This window comes from Pelodiscus sinensis, chromosome 14 (genome assembly GCF_049634645.1).
Source record: "Pelodiscus sinensis isolate JC-2024 chromosome 14, ASM4963464v1, whole genome shotgun sequence".
Classification (NCBI taxonomy): domain Eukaryota; kingdom Metazoa; phylum Chordata; order Testudines; family Trionychidae; genus Pelodiscus; species Pelodiscus sinensis.
Genome location: NC_134724.1, coordinates 44,485,745 through 44,509,371, shown reverse-complemented (window position 1 = coordinate 44,509,371; position 23,627 = coordinate 44,485,745). Strand labels below are relative to the sequence as shown.

The 23,627-nt window shown below is 39.2% G+C and overlaps 1 protein-coding gene and 1 long non-coding RNA gene across 4 annotated transcripts in view; one reads left to right on the top strand and one right to left on the bottom strand.

The window, feature by feature from the left end:
• ENTREP2 (endosomal transmembrane epsin interactor 2) overlaps positions 1-23,627 on the top strand; it is a 354,078-nt gene that overhangs the window by 94,107 nt on the left and 236,344 nt on the right. The gene's annotated exons all lie outside the window — the stretch shown is intronic.
• Positions 19,686-23,627, bottom strand: part of LOC142818364 (uncharacterized) — a 35,353-nt gene continuing 31,411 nt past the window's right edge. For both annotated transcript variants that reach the window (XR_012895868.1, XR_012895867.1), the window contains one exon: positions 19,686-20,315. This is a non-coding gene — a long non-coding RNA (uncharacterized LOC142818364). The remainder of the gene's footprint in view (positions 20,316-23,627) is intronic.

Here is a 23,627-nt window from a genome sequence, read left to right as displayed (position 1 = left end):
GTGGCTCTGCTGGAGTTGGGCTACCCAAGACTTGCCTGGTTGTGACTGCCTGAAGGAGAACTCCAAAGTAAAAATAATATAGATACAGGAAGCAAAAGTTTTTCTGGAGACTCTTCAAAGGGGGAGAGTCTTCTGGAATAAGGGGTGCAAATTATTATCCAGTGTCCAGTCTCTTCCTCAACACAGAGCCTTAGCATCATCTTTCCCCCCTCTTGCTCTCCTTTCCTGAGCCTTGAGGAGAACCCCTAAGTTAAATAATACAGCCTGAGGTTTGCAATTTTTCTTCGAGGGCATCAGGGAGTCTCTATAAGCAGAGCTCCAATGCAGCCACAGTACTAATTGGGTGGATTTATGGTTTATTACAACAATCTGTAATTCACTAACCCCTTCTTTTTGTCCTTTCACTACAGAGGTGTTAACTTGCCACTCTATATTGAATGGTCCCTTACAGCATATGCTAACTATTTAAGCTAAACAATTTATTCCACTTGGCATTTTGCTATAGTGCTGGGTGTACCTTTCTCAAACCTAGGAAAGACCAGTATGACTTCAGAGCTTGTCTGTCTCACCAATAGAAGTTGGCCCAATCAAGGATACTACCTCACTTATCTTATTTCTCTCTCTCCAAGATTTTTCTGGTTACTTTAGATATTCTGAACTTTGTTTAATTATGTCAAAGCTACAGGAGATATAGAAAGAAAATGTTTGCTCCTTGCTAGACACTGACCAAAGCAAACATCATTTCTGGTGCTTATATCACTTTACAATTCACTTCAGATTACTTCCTATGAAAAATTTTGTCAGTAATGGAAAGAGCCATCTCATTTCAGTTATCTAATGCAATTTCAATCCTCATTCTTATAATTATTGGAAGAGTTCAGCATCAAAAATCTGATTAAGATTTCTGAACACTATTGGGTAACAGCTTTTGTGGTGTAATTTTGTATACTGATTCAATGATACAAATCAAGATTGGTGTGAAAGCAGATTAGGACAATGTCTAAAGGTATTTGTCACAGCAACATTTTTCTTTGTCACAACATGATGAATGTCATAGTTCATTTAGGTAATTCAAATATAAAATGAAAATTCATATGAAAGTAAAATCATCATAGTAGGGTAATGTCTTTGTAATGAAAGGAGGATAGTGGTGTCTTCTACTTTTGTAATGTGGTTTGTTTTCCTTTTATTGTTAGTTTAAGAACTTTCTTTATAATCCTGTGGCACCTAGAGACCAAGAAAATATATAGGATCATGATGAACTTCTGTGGGTAAGATCCACTTCATCAGATGAGTTGGAATGGAAATAACAGAATCCAAGATATATGTAATAAAATAAGGATCTGTCAATTGAAGGACCCATGTTAATGAAGCTAATTAAGTGGGCTGGATGTGTCCCATTCATAGCTTTTGATGTGAAAATGCAAATGTCAATGGCAGAGGAAATTGGCTATGTAGTGTGTTAACCAGTTAATATCCTTATTCAAGCCCAGAGTAATAGTGTCAAATGTGTAGATGAATTCCTGTTCCACAGACTTTCTCTGTAACTGGGTGGTGAAATTCCTTTGTGGAAGAATGGTTACTTTTAAATCCATTAATGAGTGACCAGGTAGGTTAAAAGGTTCCCCTACATGCTTATGTGTGTAACTGTTTCTGTCTGTGTCCATTTATTCTTTGTCAGAAAAACTGCCTGGTTTGGCTAATATACATTGTTGAGGGACATTGCTGGTACTTGATGGCATATATCATATTAGAGGATGTGCAGTTGTATGAGCCCCTAATGTTGTGGCTTGTGTGGTTAGGTTTTATGATGGTGTCGCTTGTATAGACATGTAGACAGAATTGGCAACAAGCCTTATTGTAAGGGTAAGTTCCTGGGTGAGTGTAACAGGTGTGGTGTGTGGCTGCTGGAAAGGATTTGCTTCATATTGGGGGGATTGTCTGTAGGCAAGGACCAGCCTGTCTCCCAAGGCCTGTAGGAGTGAGGGATCGTTTTCCAGAATAAGTTGCAGATAGTCAATGATGCATTGAGGGCTTTAAGATGGGGGCTGTAGGTAATGACCAGTGGGTTTCTGTTGTTTTCCTTGTTGGACCTGTCTTGAAGTAGTTGACTTTTTATCTGGCTCTTCCAATCTGTTTCCTCATTTCCCCAGATGTTGTTTTTTTTTTTTTTTTTTAAGTTTTAAGAATTCCTGATAAAGATTTATAGGTGTTTGTCTCTGTCTGTGGGATTGCACCATAATATTAATCAGTGGCAAATAATGCCGTATTTAAATCATTTCGTAATCCCTGTCCACTGGTTTTAATATATTTGCATTGCAATAACATTAACACAGTGCGCTACTTCTTGAAGTATCAAAGTACAAAATCTTATATGGTTCTTTGTATTCATAATGAAAAAAGTACAAATACTTTCAAATAAAATATTTTCATTCATTCATGATCATTATTTCTCCTTAATATAGGGGATAATTCATGAAAGGAGATCTTCGGTTCTAAAATGAGAAGATACCTATTTGATCTTTTCATTCCCCCATGCACTTGTTGCCGTGATGTCTTGTAAGTTTAGATTTCAGGTGGTTTGTTCTGATGGCAGTAGATTAATGGCATTCACTTTGTGGTCAGGTTTCCCTTGGTTGCTGTTTTCCTCAGCCTCATTCCCTTGTGGTTTCTTCCCTTTCTGTCTTCATTAGTTATATTTCAAATAAATATTTTACTTTTATATAGCTCAGTGCTATTTTTCTTACATGACAATGACTTTTAGTTCTCTTGTTGGAAATACTGGGACAGATTCTCCTCCTGGGGAAATTCCCTACTTCTGGATTTTACCCTTCTTAAACTGTTAGCTCCTCAGATCTGTTTTTTTAAATGCATGTAAAGTATGCAGCATGTTGTAATAGTAATAACAATTGTGAAGTAGATGAGGCAGGAAACCTGCAGCATTTAGGCCAATGAGGCTCTGTCTACACAGTAGAGTGTCTACACTGCAAGCCATTATTCTGAAATAATGTCGATCTGGAGGACTTCTTACTCCAACTCCTGTAACCCTCATTTCATGAGCAGTAAGGGAAATTGAAGGAAGAGTGTTCTTCCTTCCACTTCCTGCAGTGTACACAGTGCCAAAGTCGAATTAAGCTATTTTGACTTAAGCTACGCAGTTGACGTAGCTCATGTTGCATAGCTTAATTCGACTTTAGCCCTGTTTTAGCCATACCTTGAGTTCTCTTCAAATTGTCCCCCAGAAAGAGAGTTTTGCAGCACTATTTAGCCTGGCTGATTCCCTGAGGTGATTCCTCCTACACCCCAAAATCTAAAATGTTTAAGTTTGAGAGACCTTCTTCAGGCAAAACTCATTTTAAGCTGATGTTTTGTTCCATTTCAGTAGGGTCTAGGCCCTTTATTTGTATTGTGTGATAAGTATTATGGCATGTCGTTAATTTGTGTTTTGCCTCCCAGTGAAAGATCCAAGTTCAAGGTTCAGGACTGACATTCACTGAATGCATAACAAGACTAGGCTGACCCTTTATATGTAGAGGAAGGATAGCATGTATTTTCCCACTTCTGGGAGGCAACACATTCTTCTTTGAGTGGGTGCCCATGTCCATTCCACTAGGCGTGCATGCATGCTGTGCACAATCATTGGAAAGGTTTGTGGAGCCCTCTGGAGTGGTGCCTTCATGGCAATGTATATAGGTCCCCGATGACCTGCTGCCTCCTAAGTTCTTTCTTACCACGAGTGGTAGTCATAGGAGCAACTCATCTCTTGCTTAGCAAATGCTTTCTTGGTGGTTTTCTTTCCCTGTACACAGTTGTTAATCTCTTTTATACTAGGTAGTTAGTAGTTACTTAGGGAGGGCTCCACCCAATTTTTTTCCTCGTTGCCGGAGCATGCTGCAGCCCCAGGGTCCAAGCCATGCGATAGGTATGATAAGCCTATGCCCAAAGGGAATCCACAGGCTGCTTGTCTCAAGTTCCTGGTAGAGAGTCATTTTCAAGACAGGTGTACCATTTGTAGAGGCTTAGAACTGAGAAAGAGAGAGAAAGTGTGTGTGAGAGAGAGACTATCCTCTCAAGTAGAGTCGGTTATGCCCCAACTGGTGAAAGAGCCGCTAATGATAGTCGTGCTTCACAGCACACTGGCATCGGTGCAGGACATCTTGGGACCAAAATGGGACTCCCATAAAGAGCACTGGCACTGCTCCCTGTCACACAAGACAGGCTCATCGGTGCAGCATCTATCACAATCCCTTGTGCCGCATAAGAAGAAAAAGATGGAACGAGGCTGTTCCCCTGCCAAGAGGAGCAAGCAGGACACCCAGGAGATGCTGTGGCCAAGGGAGACAAGTATGATGACACCATTCCCAGCAGCCAGTGCCCCATGCCAGCAGCTCCTCTGACTATGTGGTTGTACCACCCACAGCCTCTCTGCCAGCGTACAGGAGACATGGCTGGGGGCCGTATAGCTGGGAGGAGCTGCTGGCATGAGGTGCTGGCATCTGGGAGAGGCAGCACCACATTCCTCTCCTTTGTCCACTGCATGTCCTGGGAGTAGAGCCCTACAGATCAGTGGATACTGGTGTCTGTCCTCATACATACATACATATATATATATTCATCCGCAGACAGACGTTTATATCCACATAGGGCTCTACCTATTGGAATGGACATGAGCAATGCAGGTAGGTGACTTCTTCTCAAAGAAGTACTTGTTGCACAACCACAAAACTGTGTGTTTGAGACAGTTATCTCCCATAAATACTTCTTGTTATGGAAAATATTTAATACTGCTCTCTAACTTTACAATAGCTGTTGGCCACTTCCATAAATAAACTACAGATGTGAAACATGCATTTTCCTGAAGGGCACTGAGCATGTTACACAGAAAAAAGAAAATATAAAGATGGACTTAATATGAGATCAAAACTGCATGCTTCTAATAAACTCTGGCAGCTGTGTGAATGTGCAGGTAATTGGAATGTCCTGTTCATGAGAGGCGCCAAGGGACTTCATTTCTCTGTTCCTGTTTCCATGGCAATTAGAATTAGATTAGTTTTAGGTTCACAGTGGATGAATGAAGGAGACCAAGTAATGATGTGGTGTTTGTTCGGCTGGGGCATATTGAGCTTGATGTCTAGAAAATAACTCAGAATTGATGCTTACATTTTTGCTTCCTCCATTGCCGTTGTGTGAATTGTTTGGGGCTTTTAATATTCATAGTTTGCCCTAGTGGGTAGGCAGAGTTGTGTTGTGTTGTTAGTATCTTTTGGATTTTACAAGTCTGGTATGTGACATTAAATGTGGAACTAGTTTCTGTACATAGGTGCTAGAACTAGAGGTGCCTCACGGCCTAGCTTGAAGTAGCAATAACAGTACAAGTATATGGTTTTTTGCTTTCAGCACTCCCAGTATAAAAACTATTCTAGCACTAATGTAAGCCTGTACTTTCCTGATACTGGGGTACGGAAGCCTAATTTTCCATACATAAAATGTCAATAAAAGTTCTGGTAACTGTATTTAAATTTCCTTAGAAGAGTTCTAAAACAGCTGTTCTGTGTATTCTGAACACATGGTAATGTAGAGCACTATAAAAGTTGTGTAGCTTGTTTCATAGGCTTTCGGTAGGAATAAGCTACATAATGACGCACTCCCAAAGTCATGCTAACACGTTTGTACTTCAGCATCATGTATACATTCTGTGTGAGAGAGATGCTGTTTAGTAGCCATTCTATTAGTAACAACTTGACTGTCCCATTGACTGTAATGGTAAAGAGATTCTGATGTTGCAACAGATAAGTTACTTAACTTTTTAAAGAAAAGCTCGTGGTACAGCAAATGAAGGTACATTGGTGCTTCTTTCTCTGCAGCCCCACACACCTACTATTTTTTTATTGGGGAATTTTAGGTGGTAACTTTTTGCTGGGAACCAAGAGGTGGCTAAAAAGTGCATTCTGCAGTATGTTCATGCGCACATGTTCGTGATGTATGAGGATTTATCACAGGATTCTATCACCCTTGGAAATATGGGACTCTATCATTTTCCCAGGAATTTTCTCCCCAGCAGTGGAGTGTAGTACTTATGACAGATTCCCTTTCTACCAGCAGTTCCTGCTGAGCTGACCCCATATTAGCAGTATTCAGTAGCTTCTCATCTGCTGCCATAGGGTTAGTTGCCTGTGTTTTGCTGTACTGTAGAAGAGGAATATTGCAGGGCGCTGTAATGGGTTCAGGCGCCTCCTGCAGAACTATTTGTGGGTATGTCTAAACTACACCCCTCTTTCAAAAGAGGGATGTAAATTAGACAAATCAAAATTGCAAAGGAAGCTGGGATTTGAATTTCCTGCACTTCATTTGCATAATGGTGGCTGCGCGTTCTTTTGAAAAAGGGCTTTTCAAAAGTAAAACTGCCGTCTAGACAGGGTTCTTTAAAAAAAATCCCCGTACTCCTAAAAAAAAAAAAGTTTTTTTTTTCCAAAATAACCCCGTCTAGACGGCGGTTTTACTTTCGAAAAGCCCTTTTTCGAAAGACCATACGGCCACCATTATTCAAATAAAGCGTGGGAAATTCAAATCCCAGCTTCATTTGCACTTTCGATCTGTCTAATTTACAACCCTCTTTCGAAAGAGGGGTGTGGTCTAGACATGCCCTGGGAGTCCCTCTGCTGAGTGATGTCTTACCCCGAGTTATCTGTTTTGATCACCTTGTCAGATCCCATGTCCCTCTTGGTCCATGTGCCTCTACCCCGGCAACATTGCCCTGTGGTAATGGTCCCACACTCTAGGCTCTTCCCCCTCAGAAGAAACCCCGACTTCCTATACCCACCTTACCTCAGTTACCCAGAGCCAATCATCATCTAGCCCCTGCCTCAAGGGCAAACTGCTGTCTGAAATCGCCACTCATCATTGGCATGGGGGAATGGATCTACTGCCTCCCTGCAGCCCTACTACCTCTCAGGCACCTGTATCACGTAGCACTGCTTTGCCCTTCCTCCCCAGCGCTGCTCCATCCTTCTTGCCCCACAGCTGGGGCAAGAGGGTGTGCTCTTCCTCTCCAGGAGCCCTTCTTATAGGGCATCCCCAAACTTTGATTGGCTGCCTGTAGCCCTCTTCAGTTTGGCCCACGGTCCCAACCCTCTCCCAGGAGGCTGAGTTAAACCCTTGCTTCACCAGAGTGAGGTGAACGCCCTGCTACAGAGGTTCTGCAAAACCGTTTTAACACCTGACACCAGCCTGCCTTCATATCCCTGTGTTCAAACCACCCAGAGTGCCACACTTGCCATTGATACATTTGAGAAAAATGGAAAACACCTGTTTTGTTCTTTTTGTCATAATTTACAGATTATTAGAGTTAATGGAACTTTTAAACTGTCTAGGGATTTTTTTCCTCACTGAATTAATTAAATAAAACAGAAAATAGAAAAATTCCATTGTGTGCAATCAGTTTTAGGACACTAATATGTGTGGTTTACTCTAAGATGAGCTGAAGTCAGAAAACTGGCAGTTAACTCTACTTAAAACCAGATGACAAATTGTAGCTTAGACATCCCCTTAAATTCAGGGAAGTGTTTTTTCACTGGCATCCTTCCTCCTTCATCTAACCCTCCTCTTTCCTGAAATAAAGAAGAGGAAGAGTGTTGATGAAATCCTGGAAAAACTTAAAAAACAACAAATAGTTTAGTAGGCACCTTAAAGACTAACAAAACATGTAGATGGTATCATGAGATTTCATGGGCAAAACCCACTTCTTCAGATGACTGGAGTATTAAAAGTCCAGATCCAAGAATAAATAAGGGAAGTGAGGTGGTGGGAGGGGGGGAAAAAGGAGAAAAAAGACAGTGAATAGATTGTTCAAGTTACGAGAGGCTGATAAGAACAATTAGCATCTCCATTGTTTGGTTGGTTACGTCAGTAGGATGTGGAAGGTAGTGTGCGATTGATATCTCTGTTCATTTCAATCTGATAAGAATTAAACTTGTAAATGAAGTTAAGTTCCAACCCTTCCCTGTGTGTTTGGCTTGTGGAATTGTCCTGAAATAACACGTGACTTGGAGATCCATTAATGAGTGTCCAAATCCTGATGAAAATCCTGGTTTCCCCCATTTCATTCCTGAAATGATGAATAGAAGCGATTTATACTTGTTCAAATATGCATCAGCTCATATTATTTGAGACTCACCTTATTTCCTTTATTTCTAGTTTATAGATCTATTTCTTTGTTTGACGTCCGTTTAAGTCTTGTTTTTTTGTTAGTTCTTCTGTATAACAATATCACAAATATACAGTTAGAAAAACTGTTACAAATCTTTTTCTTCCCATAAAACCATGCAAAATATTATTTGTGTGCTGTTCGTTTTCAAGTTAGATTGATATGAATTGTGGAGACTGGGAAATCTTGCTAACCTTAATACTGTTTTTACAAAGTTAAAATACTTTTGTTCAGAATTAAGGAGACTTTTATTTCATTTTGATTATGCAAAAGAAATAACTCTGTCAATGTCATACAGATTTTACAACATAAAAGTTCCAACCAAAATCATATACATTTGATTCCTTTTGAGAGTCTTTGTATGCGTGTGTTGAAAATTTGTACTTATCAAGGACTTTTAAAAGTAAGAGGACATCTACAGACAAGCTAATTAGGCAAGATATTTCATTGCCTATGAGAAAATGATTGAGCTATTGAACTGTACAGTCTGTGCATTTTATAAAACAAATGACACTGAGTACTTTGTCCCAGATACAGAGGGTCCTCACTATAAGTCCAAGATACGTTTAAAAAAACTTGGACTTATAGCAAAACAACTTAAAGCGGGGAATTTTTTTCCCGTGTCTGACTTCCATTTAAACAAATTGGGGGGAGTGTTTTGCATGACTTATAGTGGGGAATGGGAGGATTTATACTGCATCAGTTCCTACAAATGTCAATGACTTTAGTGTGGAACAGATGTATACTGGGGTGACTTATAGCGGGGACCTTCTGTATAGCTAAACTGATTATTAGAGGATTTAATATATAGTACACAACAAAAATATTTTGCTACCGCACCTGATGTCTGGTGCAGTAGAGATTTAAAAAAATATTTTGTGTCCATTTTTTATAAAAGATACTTAACATGTGGTTTTAGTCTGTGTACTGATCAGTAGAAATTCAACAGACCATTCTTCTATGTATTCAGTCATATATGCTCACTTAAATGAGAAAAGTAAGGGTGGTTTTTTTATTCCTTTTAACAAAGCCAAGATAACACAGCTTAGTCTTAGTGAGTGTCCTCATCAGAATTGTTTTCAAAATTCCAGTCAGTTTACTCCCTGTGCAAGCTGATTATGAAGACTGTGAGTTTGCAACGGTTTAATCTAGGGTGTAATTGTAAAACAAGTTGGACAAGTTTCACTAAAATTCTAATTCACAGAACTACTATTGCTGTTAGTGATGCACAAAATGGAAAGAACCTAATTTGACTCAGAATCCTTGAGTGTTGCAGAGCAATAAGGAAAAAAAAATAGTGTAAACATAAGCACATTGGATACAGCAGTCACTGAGAGATAACAGCCATGGACTCCTGGGGTGTGTCTACACTGCACCTGGAGCTCAAAATAAGCTACATAATTTGAGCTATGGTCTGGGGGGGAAGCAGCTAGTGCAGGGTTGCCTCACCCCGTTTGTAAGTAGGGATCTGATGTAAGTCGGATCCATGTAACCCGGGGACTGCCTGTATTGGTATTATATTCATTTCCATTTTATAATAAATGCTACTGGATAGTAATGCATATTAGAAAGGAATGCATTTTGAATATATGCTTCTTGGCGTGTACAGTATACATTTATGGAACAATATAAAGTTCCCACACTACATTCTTAAGATATTTATGAACTTATGTATACTTTTAGATAGAAGCTGTTGACTTTCATGCTTCCTTGTGTTTCTTTTAGTTTAACAGATTCCGCTGACAGGACTCAAGTGCATTTTAACAGTCAAATTTGAGTCTTTGTTTTTGAACTGTTATCAATAAAAGTGTACTTTTCACATGGCATGCTCAGGGTAAAAGAGTTGAATCCTTATGGTGTCTTGTATGGGAGGTACCAGTATGTGGAGCTTTACTGGATTGGGGTTGGGGGGAACAGGAGAGTTGCTTTATAAATACATGGGCATTTAGCATTTCATATCCTGAGCTTCATGAGTTGTTACAAGGGTTAGCAGACACTTAGATTAGTATTTTCTAGTTCCAGCATGTTTTCTCTCTCCTCTGCCATCATTTTTGAAGAGGTCAGCATAGCAAAGATTATACTGCTTTGACTTTTTGTTCAGGAAAACAGAATTGTTGTAGCAGAAAATAAATTGATTGATTGGTATAATCCAGGCTGGAATGACAGTGTATGTTTAGTAATGAATATTGGACAAGCAAACTAACATAACTGAAATACAACCATAAGGGCTTCCCCATAGCTTTTAGATTAGACTCCTAGATGAGAAATCCAGAGAGGTGAAGAATAAATGAAAGGATTATTTGTAAATCTATATTTTAAGATATAAATGTGTAAGAACTGTGGTTAATCCTGCAGACACTTGTTTGGTCTGGTGCTTCCTACCAAGAATAGTCTTGAGTAGAGTAGATACCTCTATGCTCAGTCATGTTGACAGGATCAAGACACGCAGTTGGACTGAAATACATTGATACTTACAAATGAGTAAATAAAAGAAGCAATACTGTCTTCCTAGTAGAGATTGTGTAAAAGCACGTCTCCATAAACCATTCCCACTCTAGACTGACATCTTTGTAATAGAGTGTTGCTAGGGAATGTTGCTAGGCATTAGCTGTCCTTGCTTAGGGATGATTAACCAATTGCATGTAATAGTAACAATTTAAATACATTTTAAAAATCCTTTATTTAAAAAATGGCAATGCGAAAATCATACACTTTTCTGTTTGGCTGATAACTCATAAGATATTAAAAAAACTAAATCTTTCTGAAATGCAAGATGTCACCATTTTTTAATTTTGTTTTTGTTATGGGTATTGCTCTCCTCTGTTAAAATGAATGGTCTGTACTTTTAAGAATAAAAATATTAGAGAGTTGGTACTAACAGATTTGTGGCTATACAAGTGAAAGCTAATTTTAAAGTGGTATAATTTATCGCAAATGTTGAGGGTAAACTGTTATATTCTAGATTAGGTATTGCAAATAAAATCATACAAATTATCAACAACCATAACAGCAGTTTTAAAATATATGCACAAGAACACAACGATTTATATACCTTATAAAGATATAAAGGCCAAATTCTGCTATCAGATATATAATCATGTTAAACTGTGTTTTTATTACAGCAATTCTATTTTCAGTGTTTAATTGAGCTCTTATTTCAAAGTTCCTTGACTCCTGTAGTCATGAGTCCACATTTATTTGAAAAAATTAGAATAATTCAAGATGGACAAAGAAGATATGCTAGGTGACTTAGTCCGTTCTTGAGTGGAAAGTGAACAATCTCATAAGTATGTAGTATGCTATTGAACCACATTCAAATTTTATTTTTTTACAGGAGTTTGAAGAAATTGTAGCAAGACTATAACAAGTACATTTAAACATTGGCAATATTTGGGTTAATTTCTTGGATAAGGTTCCTTGCATTGTAGTACAGAGGCCAGATTTCTTTGGGTTACTTTTGTATAGCTGTGAAAAAGGAGCATTTCCCTGCTCCTGATAACAGGCTGTTTGGCTGCTTTTTTAGATCATGGGATTGGTTTGGTCTTACATGAATATCCTTAAGCAATTTTGTAAAAAGAAAGATATTTCTGACACTGTTTAAACTGGGAAGTAATGTGAAATTTTATCCTTTGTGCTCTCCTGTTTCTTCATTAATTCTGGTTCTTCTCAAAACAGCAAAGAGAAACAAGGAAATTGTAGAATTTTGAGGTATGTATCTAGGCACAGTTGCATCTCTCTTGAGTAACATATGTTTTGTTCTGCCTCATAGGGTGAGTGCAACAAGAGCTTCTTCTTTTTCTTCTTGCCCTCTAGGTTTTTTTTATACCTAGCAGGATAATTCTCAGCCAGTGAAACTTGCTCCCTCCCCCCCAAAATAGATAAAGTATTACAATCTACTAGTACCATGTCTCTGCTTTTTAGTGTGAAGGATCAAAATCTTTATGGTAATAGGCTTATAGACATCACACTGCTTAAATGAAGACTATGAGTAGCAATGGCCAGTCCAACTGGTTTTCTCTTCCTTCTCTGTTAGAGAAGTTTTACTCCCATCTTTATTACTCCTTGAGTTGTCTTCCCTCATTGATATGGAGTAGGTGATCTTTCTGTACAAATAGAAACCAGACTTCCCAGCTCATAGAGGCCTTAATTGAGTGTCCTAACATAACACAGGAAGTCTGTTGTAGAGCTGGCATCTCTGTTATAAGGACGTACTTTACAATGTCTAGATGTAATAGCAGTGACATCTGAAAAAGGGAACATGTATTCCATCATGTCCCCTCAGAGCATTGAACCATGATAGATAAATGTAAAAGGAAGAGAACCTGACCAGAGGGCTAAGTGACACAGAAATTTAAGGATTTGGATTTAGTGGAATGCTTGGGCAAAAAGATGCATTATGCCAGTGGAGTGAGCCAGAAGTGAATGCCAGTTACTGCAAACACCATGCTCCCAACAAGTTTCAAATTTCCAACCCAAAAGTAGGTGGTGATCTGGTGAGAGATAACGAAAGGCAAAACCATTTGAGGCTTTATTGATAGCACCCAACATTTACATTAGAGCCAGTGCTGAGCTAAGAGCATCGATGTAGAATGTTCTTGGCCTACCCAACTCAAAAGGATGTGGAGTTTTTGTATTCTGGCTTTAAAAATCACCTCCAAAATCAGACTTTCTCTCTCCCCTTAGAGATGTTAAGTTCTATGTAAGCTTTCTTCAGCGTCCTTGGATTCTCTTTTCCTTAGAATCCTAATTTGTCAGGGAGGTTTGTATGCAGTTACCTCTGTTCCTCTATAAGATGAACCAGTGAATACTGATTCTGTTCTGTCAGCCTCTTAAACCATATTTCACAAAGATAAGAGAGGTTAGATCACAGTCCCTTGATTTGTTTCTAAATGTGTTTACTGATTTCCATCTCATCCAAGAGATTGTTCTCCCCTGCTTTTGTCGCTTACGTTCTAAAGATGTGCAGATAAAGCACATATTTTTAGAAAGGAAGCTATGATGTTTTATCTCAATAGAACAATGAGTTTTATATTGGCAAACAGCTCTTTATTCAGTTCAAGCCAAAAATGTATTTTGAAGGAATACTGGCAGGCCAAAGTTAGTTTCTAATTTAGATTTAAAGACTAATTTAAAAGAGAGCTGCCATTTATTTTCTAGAGTCCAATATTTTATCCAGAGTCCCTTGAAGCATTTTGGAGTGCAAATGCTGTAGTACTGTGAAATTGCCTGGACACAGACAAATCTGTTTTCACTGATCCATAGTGAAAGAAACAATCAAAGTGCAAAACAATGCAGTGACAGATAAATTAAACATATATATCCCTTCAGTTTTAAGCAATGGAAGTGTCTTATTAAGAAAAGAGAAGAAATTTGTTCTTTGTTGTTAATTATGATTTTAACTTGAGTCTGCCTTTTTAATTGCTTTTTGAAGAAAACATACTGAAGAACAAGGTATGTTGTAAAGGTTTATGCTTGTATAAGACTCCAGACATATCAGGAAAATTAAGACCTATAATTCACAACGTATAGTTGTAAGATAGATGTTATAGTTTAGCATTACTCAGGCAATTTTTAACATTATATTGTGTAATCAATCTGTAAGTGTTTACCGTGTCTTTCTTAATGTAAAGCTTTTGAAGGTTTAAATGTTCTCTCAGAAACCCGAGGAAAAAAATTATGGCAGTGTTTTTTTTTTAACTTGAAGCTGTCTTGTCAGAAATGCATTTTCAATCGTTAAAAAAATTCTTACTGCCATTTTAGTTATGTTTCTGGCCTCACCTATTTTTAGTCCGGATGGGGAGACTTTGGTCCAAACTCTGGATTTCTTCTAGAGTTTGTAATTGTAACTACTGCTCTTTACTGCTGTTTCAATAGTTGTTTATAGATTTGATTCATCTTAGCAGTAGAAGTTTTAACTTGGTTCAAAATGGTTTATCACGTTGATCAATATCTGGCTAGACCATATTGAATGATGATTTGTCACCTCAGTAGATTTTACAAATTTATGGATGTACTGGAAAGCATAAACCAAAGCACTGAACAGAAGTGATTTGCTAAATGTTCTTGAGGAATCTGTATGCTTGGTTTTGAGGCTTTTAAAACATGAAGATGCTTTGACTTGTTTTGTTGCTCAGGTCTTACACATTAGGTTTCTTGCCTGTTGCATTCTCTGTCCATTAATGGATTTGAAGTGCAGAGTCCCATGTTTTTGAAACTCAGTCAAGATCCTATTTGTTTAGTTGTGCTTTCAGTTAGTTTGGTGTATTGCTGCAGGTTGAACCCTCTAATCCAGCACTTTCTGGGTGTGTCTAGACTACACCTCTCTGTCAACAGAGTGATATAGATTAGGCACATCGAAATTGTTAATGAAGGGGGGGATTTAAATATCCCGTGCTTCATTAGCATAAACATGTCTGCCACTTTTTTTGAAACGGAGGCTTTTCGAAAAAAAAGGCGGTCTAGATGGGCATCTTTTGAAAAATAAACCCTTTTTCGAAAGATTCCTTATCCCTCATAAAATGGGATTTTCAGGATCTTTCAGAAAACGGTTTATTTTTCGAAAGATACACATCTAGACTGCCATTTTTACAAAAAAGCTCCGTTTCGGAAAAAAGCGGTGGCCATGTTTATGCTAATGAAGCACGGGATATTCAAATCCCTGCTTTATTAGCAATTTCGATGTGCCTAATCTACATCTCTCTGTCGACAGAGATGTGTAGTCTAGACACACCCTCTGGTCCGACAACATCTGTGGTCTGGCATGATTTTAGTTAGCCAGATGTCCACTTATGAGTGTAGCCAGGTTTCTCGTGGTCTCATAAAGTGTGTTTACAGCCACCCGTCCTGGCTTATATTGCATGATAAACATGTAATGTTAAGTATAAATGTTGTTTTATTAAGTGTATTTAAAATCCTAGAAAAAAGGGGGTGAGTTTCAGTGATTAACTTCACTCTACTATAAAACAGGTTATGCTGATGATTCTAACATTAACTGATTCCATCACATACTGTTTTACTCTTTTAGAAGTTGAGAAATCAGGGAACTGTTATATATGCAGAAAAAAAGCAGATCATCTGAACATATAACACCAACTTTAATAAGAAAGTAGGAACATGCGTAGGTAGCAGTATCCCTTAACGGTTTTCTCGAGTGTGAAGCTGCTTATCATCAATATACTGTTTATAAAAGTAGAATCCATAGAATTATCCACACTTGTATAGGCATAAATGTTGCATTCGTCTATCACAAAAGTTCATTTAATATTGTAATTCCATTGTTTTAAGACATACAGTTCTGTAAATTAGTTCTCATAATCATACTTTGATAGCTTTTTCATTACATTTAATGGAATTAATGTTCTATATCAACAAGTACATTGTTTTTATTGTTCAAAGGGGAAATTTGCAAAAAAGAAAAGGATCAGAGAATGTGTTCTGTTTAGAATGCTTTATGTAAAATGTAGAGTGGGAGAGAGGAAAGCTGATAGTTTCAAATTTGACAATAGACTATATCACCTAATCTGTTCCATATCCTAATTGTAGCATTTTAAATTTATAGAGACCACATATTTGACTGACTGCAGAGAACTGCAACTCTTAAAAGAATACTGTCAGTGGTTTAAAAAAAATCTCATTGTGGTTATTCTCTGTTGCATGCAGTCCCTTGACTTGAAAATAAATTTGCCTTCCATTGTTTTTGTCTTTCTTCAGTATGCAAGCATTAAGGTAAATGTCTCCTCTCCATGCATGAGCACAACTTGCACTAATGATGATGGGAATTTCATGTGCACACTGAGAGGCATTTGTAGTCCATGTACATTGTTGTATTTCTAATGCAGAAGAAGGTGGTAGAGATGTTATCTGTTAGTTTTCTGTCTGTGTATTGCCACCATTACTGCATACCACCATTTCAGACCATTACTGCAGAATGTGCTGCTATAGGAATAGAGGTTTGTTAAAGGAAACTCAAAAACTCTGTGTGGATATTTTACATCAGTATAGGAGAACTGTTTTTTTTTCTTTTTGAATGATGATATAATTTTTTTAAATGTGGGAAAATAGAGGGCATTTTCCTCACATTGTTATGGTTTGAAGGCAGGCCTAAATTAGTTGCCAGTGTTCCTTTTTATTAAATATTCATGTTTTTACATCTACTATATATTTTAGAGAGTTTATCTGTTCGATGAAGAAATCTTCCTAAATGATAGGAAATTCATATATAGCTTCCTCTTATCATAACTTAAAGCAAGGTAAGGGATGGTTGTGCCAGAAAACCATGATGTTGTTGGAAACCAAATTAACTATAGCTCTTTTTTTTGTTAAAACATAGCAAATGATAAGAGTTTACAAGGATGAAGAACAAATACAGCCGCTCCCTGAGTTGCGAACAGTTGAGTTATGACCGTTCGCACTTACGACCAAAGCTTCCACGGAGCGGTCGTAAAGGCGGTCCCCAAGTTACGAACGCGACCCGCGCTTATGAACAGCGCGATCACGTGTAACTCAGTGGGGTCCGAGTTACGAACAGTTCGAGTTACAGACCAAATGTTGGTCTGTAACTTGTTCGTAACTCAGAGAGTGGCTGTACACTTGATGGAATTCCCATTTTAAAAATTTGGTAAAAAATTAAACGGAAAACTTCTAATCCCTTTTTAAAGAATTCTCAAAAGTTAACATCCATAAAAGTACCACTGTATTTTTGAAAAACACAAACATTCAAATAAAGTATGCATATTATCCTTTAATTTACAAAAAAAACCTCAACCCTTAATTGAGTTAAGAACACGAGCAAAACTAGGTGAATCTGCTTTTGTTAAGTATGAGAAAAACAAATATGGAAAATCACTACAGTATATATTAGGTGCATTAACAAATTGCTGACTCTTAACAAACAACTAATAGTCTTACAGCACCTTACAGACTTAGGGTGTGTCTAAATTACATGGCTCCGTTGATGGAGCCATGTAGATTAGGCTGATCGGCAGAGGGAAATGAAGCCGCGATTTAAAGGTGTATCTGCGCTGGTCGACAAAGGCTTCCTTGTCGACAGTGGCACGTCCGGACTGCCCCGATCTGCCGACAAACAGCTGATCATCAGCTGGTTGGCAGAGCGCGGCAGCCATTTAAATTTAAATGAAGCCACGATTATTTAAATCGCGGCTTCATTTCCCTCTGCCCATCAGCCTAATCTACATGGCTCCATTGATGGAGCCATGTAGTTTAGACATACCCTAACAAAACATGTAGATGGTATCATGAACTTTCATGGGCACAGCCCACTTCTTCAAATGAATTCAGTTATTTAAGGTCCAGTTTCCACTGTTTGGTTTTTTATGTCATTAGGATGTGGAATGTAGCGGGCCATCCAGCCAATGTCTTCATTCATACCTCTGTTATTGGAATCAGACTTGTAAAAGAAGTTAAGTTCTAAGGCTTCCCTGTGGACTTGGCTTGTGAAATTGGCCTGAAATACATTGGAGGGGTTTAAGTTGTGGGCTGTAGTTAATGACAAGTAGTGACCTGTTGTTTTCTTTTCGGGGCCTGTCTTGAAATAGCTGGTATCTGGGTACTCTTCTGGCTCTGTCAATCTGTTTTTTTCACTTCTGTGTGTGGGTATTTCAGTTTTAAGAATGCTCTATATAGATCCAGTAGGTGTTTGTCCCTGTCTGTGGGATTGGAGCAAATCCAGTTGTATTTTAGGACTTGGCTATAAACAATAGATTTAGAAATGTGTCTTGAATGGAAGCTAGAGGCATGAAGGTAAGTGTAATGGTTGGTACGTTTCCAGTATAAGGTGGTGGAAATGTGTCCATCATGTAATTGTACTGTAGTGTCAAGCAAGTGGATGTCTCCTGTGGACTGGTCCAGCCTGAGGGTGATGGTGGGGTGGAAGTTATTGAAATCCCTGTGAAATTCTTCAAGCGTCTCTTTCCCGTGGGTTCATATGATGAAGATGTCATTAATGTAGCATAAGTATAAAGTAAGGGTGCTAGGGGATCAGAGCTGAGGAAACATTGTTTAGGTCAGCTATAAAGACGTTGGCATAGTGTGGGGCCATGCGGGTGCCCATGGCTGTGTCACTGACTTGAAGATATAAATTGTCTCCAAATCGGAAATAGTTGTGAATGAGGACAAAGTCACAGAGTTCTGTAACCAGGTGTGCAATGGAGTCACCAGGGATGGTGTTCCTGACAGCCTGTAATCCATCTTCATGTAGAATGTTGGTGTAGAGCTTCTATATCCATGGTGGCTAGGATGATGTTTTCAGGAAGATTACTGATGTTCTGTCTGTAGTTTCCTCAAGAAGTCGGTGGTGTCTCAAAGATAGCCAGGTGTGCTGGCAACGTAGGTTCCAAGCAGAGCATCAGTATAGCCAGATAATCCTGTTGTAAGTGTACCAGTGCTTGAGATGATGGGTCATCTGGGATTTCCAGGTTTGTGTATCTTGAGTAGCAAATAGAAAACTCCAGGTTGAGGATTAGGGGTTGTGTTTGTGTAGATTTGGTCCTGAGTTGTATCAAGGAGTTTCATGAGCAGTTGTTTTAGGTTTTTGGGATATTCTTTAGTGGGATCAGAGGAGAGGAGCCTCTGTTGGTGAGATGTCAGGCAGCTTCCTGTTCATAATCTGTTCTGTTCATGATGACAACAGTGCCCCTTTTGTCAGCCTCTTTGATTATGACGTTAGTATTGTTTTTGAGACTGTGCATAGCATCGACAGGTTATAAGTTACATCTTGTTGTTTGCTGACAATGTCAGCCTATGCACATTTGTGAAAGCAATCGATGTAGATTCCTGGCAGAGGAATGTGTCCTATTTCGAGGACTCTCCTTCTGACCCATCACCCCCACATATATTATTCAGTTCTGTGGAGATCTGGAAGCCTATTTTCGTCACCTCTGTTTAAAGGAAGATTTCCAGCACACTGATGAAACACACTGACCTTGCAGCTCTCCCCAGCCAATCCCACAAGAGGAAGACATCTATGTGGACCCCTACTGAGGGTAGTAATGAGAGTCTTGATTTCTACATTGACTGCTTCCGCAAACGCGCTAGAACCTCAGCCTGTGCTACCATCAAGTACCAACAGTTTCAGGAGGCATTATGCTGGGAATGCCTGGAAGCTGCCAGAATAGCTGTAGTGAAAATAGATCCCTTGGCAACCTACTTACCCCTCCTCACATCCCAGTCCCAGTTTCGTAATCATGCCTGAGGACATCAGTTCCCCCATCTCCTGATACAGCTGAGAAAGAATTAAGCGAGGCTCCTCCACAGCCCCTCCCCCAACACATGGCGTTAGTGTCCAGTTCCTATTGGCAAAATATGGGGTGAGTGGTCCCCTAACTCCTGGGAGAGGAAGGTAATCAGTGAAGAGAGCCTAATTAAGGTTTCTGCTAAAGCCTAATGCACTCAGCACAGGGTTCCAGCAGCCTATCCTTACACAGAGATTCCATAAGGGACTGGAGTGTCCCATCGGGGCAGATGACCGTTTTGCGGGGCCCCGGATAGCATAATTCTGCGGCCCCCCCCTTTGCCACGGCGCATGCGCAGGGCTTTTTGAAGCCCGGGGCCCTGGGTGTCCGCCCCACTCCCCCTGCCCTATATCCGCCCCTGTGTCCCATCTTGCATGATAGGAAAGAGTGAGCTGGATTGGGCTCCCTTATGACCACCCTATGCATGCAGATGGTGCTGGCAGCCCTTTTCCCAACTCTGGAATCTACTTTCTCTTAGTAAAGAATGCGTATAAGTGAAGAGCCAATTTTACATTTGGGGCGCCAGTGAGATCCGTGATTAAATAGAGTTTTGTAGAGTGAAAAATGGGAAACAATGTGTAATAACCAGAATGATAATTGCAGCTTTGTGTTTGGGAACTGTATCGTGGTAACACTGAAGACATTGTTGCAGCATGAATATCAGTGGAGGGGGCTTTTTATAAAAGCCCGAGTTGTTCTTGACCCTTACATAGTGAACAAGCAGGGAGGGTTCCCGGAGATTCCTATTCAGGTACATCTTTCAGGCCCATGTAAAGACCAGGCACAACAGCATGTCAGCAGACCACAGGGACTGCACCCTTCCTCCTTCTCCAGTGCCCTAAATGTGGCAGATAGGTGCAGACCTGCAGAGTGGGAAATAGAAATAAAGCAGAATTGTTGCAGACAATTAAAAATTGTAGAAATAAATTTTGACCAATAGGAATTAGGGTTGCCAGGTGTCCGGTTTTGAATCAGACAGTCCAGTATTTGAGCTTTCTGTTCAGGAAACAAATTGAGAAAATATAAATGAGAAAATACAAATGTCCAGTATTTTCTAAATAAGATGTAATGTAGATTGTGATGTAATGTCAAGTGTGTCCGGTATTTTTGTTGAAACCATCTGGCAACCCTAATAGGAACATCAAATATAACAAATCACCTTTTGAAATTACTCACGTATATTGGGTTGAGAACTAGTGGCTGTTTGTGCACGTATGCCTGGTTTATTACTTACCATGTTATTTTTCCTAAAAGTTTTTTAATGGCTATAGTTTGTCAGCCCATTTGTTTAATTGAGAGTATGTTGCTGTCAAGCCTGAAGTTGAACTTGCTAATCATGTCATTTTACCTTTATGAGTGCAATTCTGCCTTACAAGATTACCGACCCAAGGACACTTATCATCAGCATCATAAAAGGCTATCTAGCTATCAGAACAAATTTAATTAACCACAAAAAATAAATTCCTTTTCTTTGCCTTGGCCAACATTCAGAAATATATAGTACTGTAGAAAAATGTCAGCAATAAGGGATGTCTCGCATGTATGACATGGGAAACATTGGACAATACAAGCTATTAGGGATGTAAAAATGCGTTTAAAAACGTAACCACATAACTGCTAAAAATCATAGTGGTTACACAGTTACATACACTGTAGTATAAAAGCTTGAATAAGGTGCTTTCCTGGGAGCGTGGCCAACAAGGGTAGCAAGGAGACCCTTTGCTGCTGGCCCTGCTCCCAGGGAGCTAGCATCTAACCTGCAGCGGAGGTGAGAGGTGGGGGCAGCTGGACCTGCCATGGACAGGCTCTGGCAGGCCCTGCTGGGCTGCAGCAGCCCCCTGCCAGAGGCAGTCAGGGAGCTGCTCCAGCCTATACCTACCTGTTAACCAGAACTAGTAAGACTCACTCATTAAGCACGAGGCTTACTGATTAATCAGTTAACCTTTAACATCACTACAAACTACACACAACAAAGCCTGGCATTATCTGCATATTGACTTTAATACGATAATCCATAACTTGATTTTAATTTATTTTATTTTCCTGAGTTTTCCCCTGTTGTATATGTATTTTGCTCAGATGCCAACACTGAAATTTCACAGTGAAAACTGTCTTTAATGTATGCAGGTGCTAAAAGAAATATGAAAAAGATACCTTTTCCAACGTATGCTTTTCTTAAATAAAATGTTCAGCAAATTTAAATGCCATCAAATCTAGTTGTTGTAAAATATATTGTTCTAGAGCATGACATTAATATTTTGTTGTGTAATAAACACACTAAAACATTTGACTTAGTGTCTTTATATCATAAAAAGATACAAATATTTTTAATGCCATCATCCTCCCTTGGGAAACCTGCATACTGAACCCCTCATCTCTAGCCCCTCTCCAGAGCAATGATTTAAACAAAGTAAAACAAACGTTTTTTGAATTAAGAACCCAAGCAACACCGTGTAAATCATCTACCTGGTAAATAGCAAAAGAATGCTCTAGCTGGGTAAGATGCCCCTTTTTGAGGTTTCTGGGTGAATTGCCACCACTGATGGAATGGTCCTGAGGCATATGGATATTGTGGAGGAGGTAGAATTCACTTGGCCTTTGTGCTTTGTAGCAGCTCCCTTGGCTATGGTCTTGTTAGAGGTGAGAGGGCAGAGCATAAAACGTTCAGTGCCTCTGCTGCTATGCTGTTCCTAGGAGCACAATGATCTCTTTCTGTGTTCTGCTTTTCCTTCCTAAAAGGGGATTGCACCATTGTAAATGAGGGTATAATGTAGCCTTCACCATTTTTGTTTCTGTATATTTTGTGTGCGAAGGAACGAATATGCTAAATTCTCAGGGAAACCTGTTCGGTTTGAATGGCTGGATCTTGGAGAGGATGCCACACTTTTATTTAAACTCAGCAGTCCATATGTGAGGGCACATCTTCACTTGCCATGCCAGAGATTGATGTTCTGGTGTTTGATTTAGCGAGTCTAGTATACACCTGTAAATCGAACGCTGGGGGCGGCTCCTCAGAGTTGCGAGGAGTAAGGGAAGCTGACAGGCACATTTGCCCCTGTCGGTCTTCCACTACGGGGAAACTGCCAAGCTTGGCTTAAGGTAAGCAGACTCCTGCTACATATTCTGCGTAGCTGGAGTTGTGTACCTTAAGTCAACCTTTCTGGTCTACTGTAAATAGACCTGATCTGAGTTAACGTCTACTCAAAATTTGGCCCATATGAGTAATTTCCAAATTCTAATGATGTGCTTTATAAAACAAATTGCTCAGTTGCATAATGGAAGCTCCTTGCATTGATATAAGAAATAACCTTTAGACAATCACTCATCTGTCATATCACTGCCTAAGAACTGTCAATCGCCTGAAAAAATTGAAAGTCATCTTATAGACCACATTTTTTTCTTGCTGCAACAAAAGTCTTTCATGATGACTAATGGCATAATATTGCACATGAAGGCAAGGGATATATGTGTATGTTTTGGTAAAACAAGTTTAGTTCCATTATTGTCTGTGTCTGAATTGGTATGGCTACACATTGAGCTATTAGACATTGTAGATTGTAGAGATACTGGTTTTTGACTAGCACTAATACACTAACAAGTACATGGTCAGAAAAGTTAGGTTTTATTATTACAGAATGTTTGTGCTGATTTTCAACTACTTCTTATCTACTAAATTGCACTGGAGGACCATACATGACTGTTCTGCTGGTGCAAAATATCTTTCTAAAAGTTTTCTTTCAATTGATGTTGTTACAGAAAACATTAATTAAAATAATCCCTACAGCAGGTTAGGTGTTGTGACTTACTAGTGAATGGTGAGAAAATAATTCTGGGGCTTATTCTGAACCTATAGAACCAATCTGATCTGGAAATCAGATTGACATCTCTATAGAAATAGAGGAGAGGGGTTGTGACACAGTACCGTATGTTTTCATCCACATCTATCTGGAAATAGAATGAGAATACATAGATTTAAAGGCCAAAATGGATGATCATTATCTTGTAGTCCAGGATGATATGATCCGGTTTGCCAGAGTTAGCCCCTGGCAGGCGGCACCACTATATTTACCTGTGCCTCTGCAGGTATGGGCAATTGCAGCTCCCATTGCCTGAGGATGGCTGTTTCCGGACCATGGGAGTTCTTGGAAGTGGTGTCCTAGTCTGTGCCACTTCCC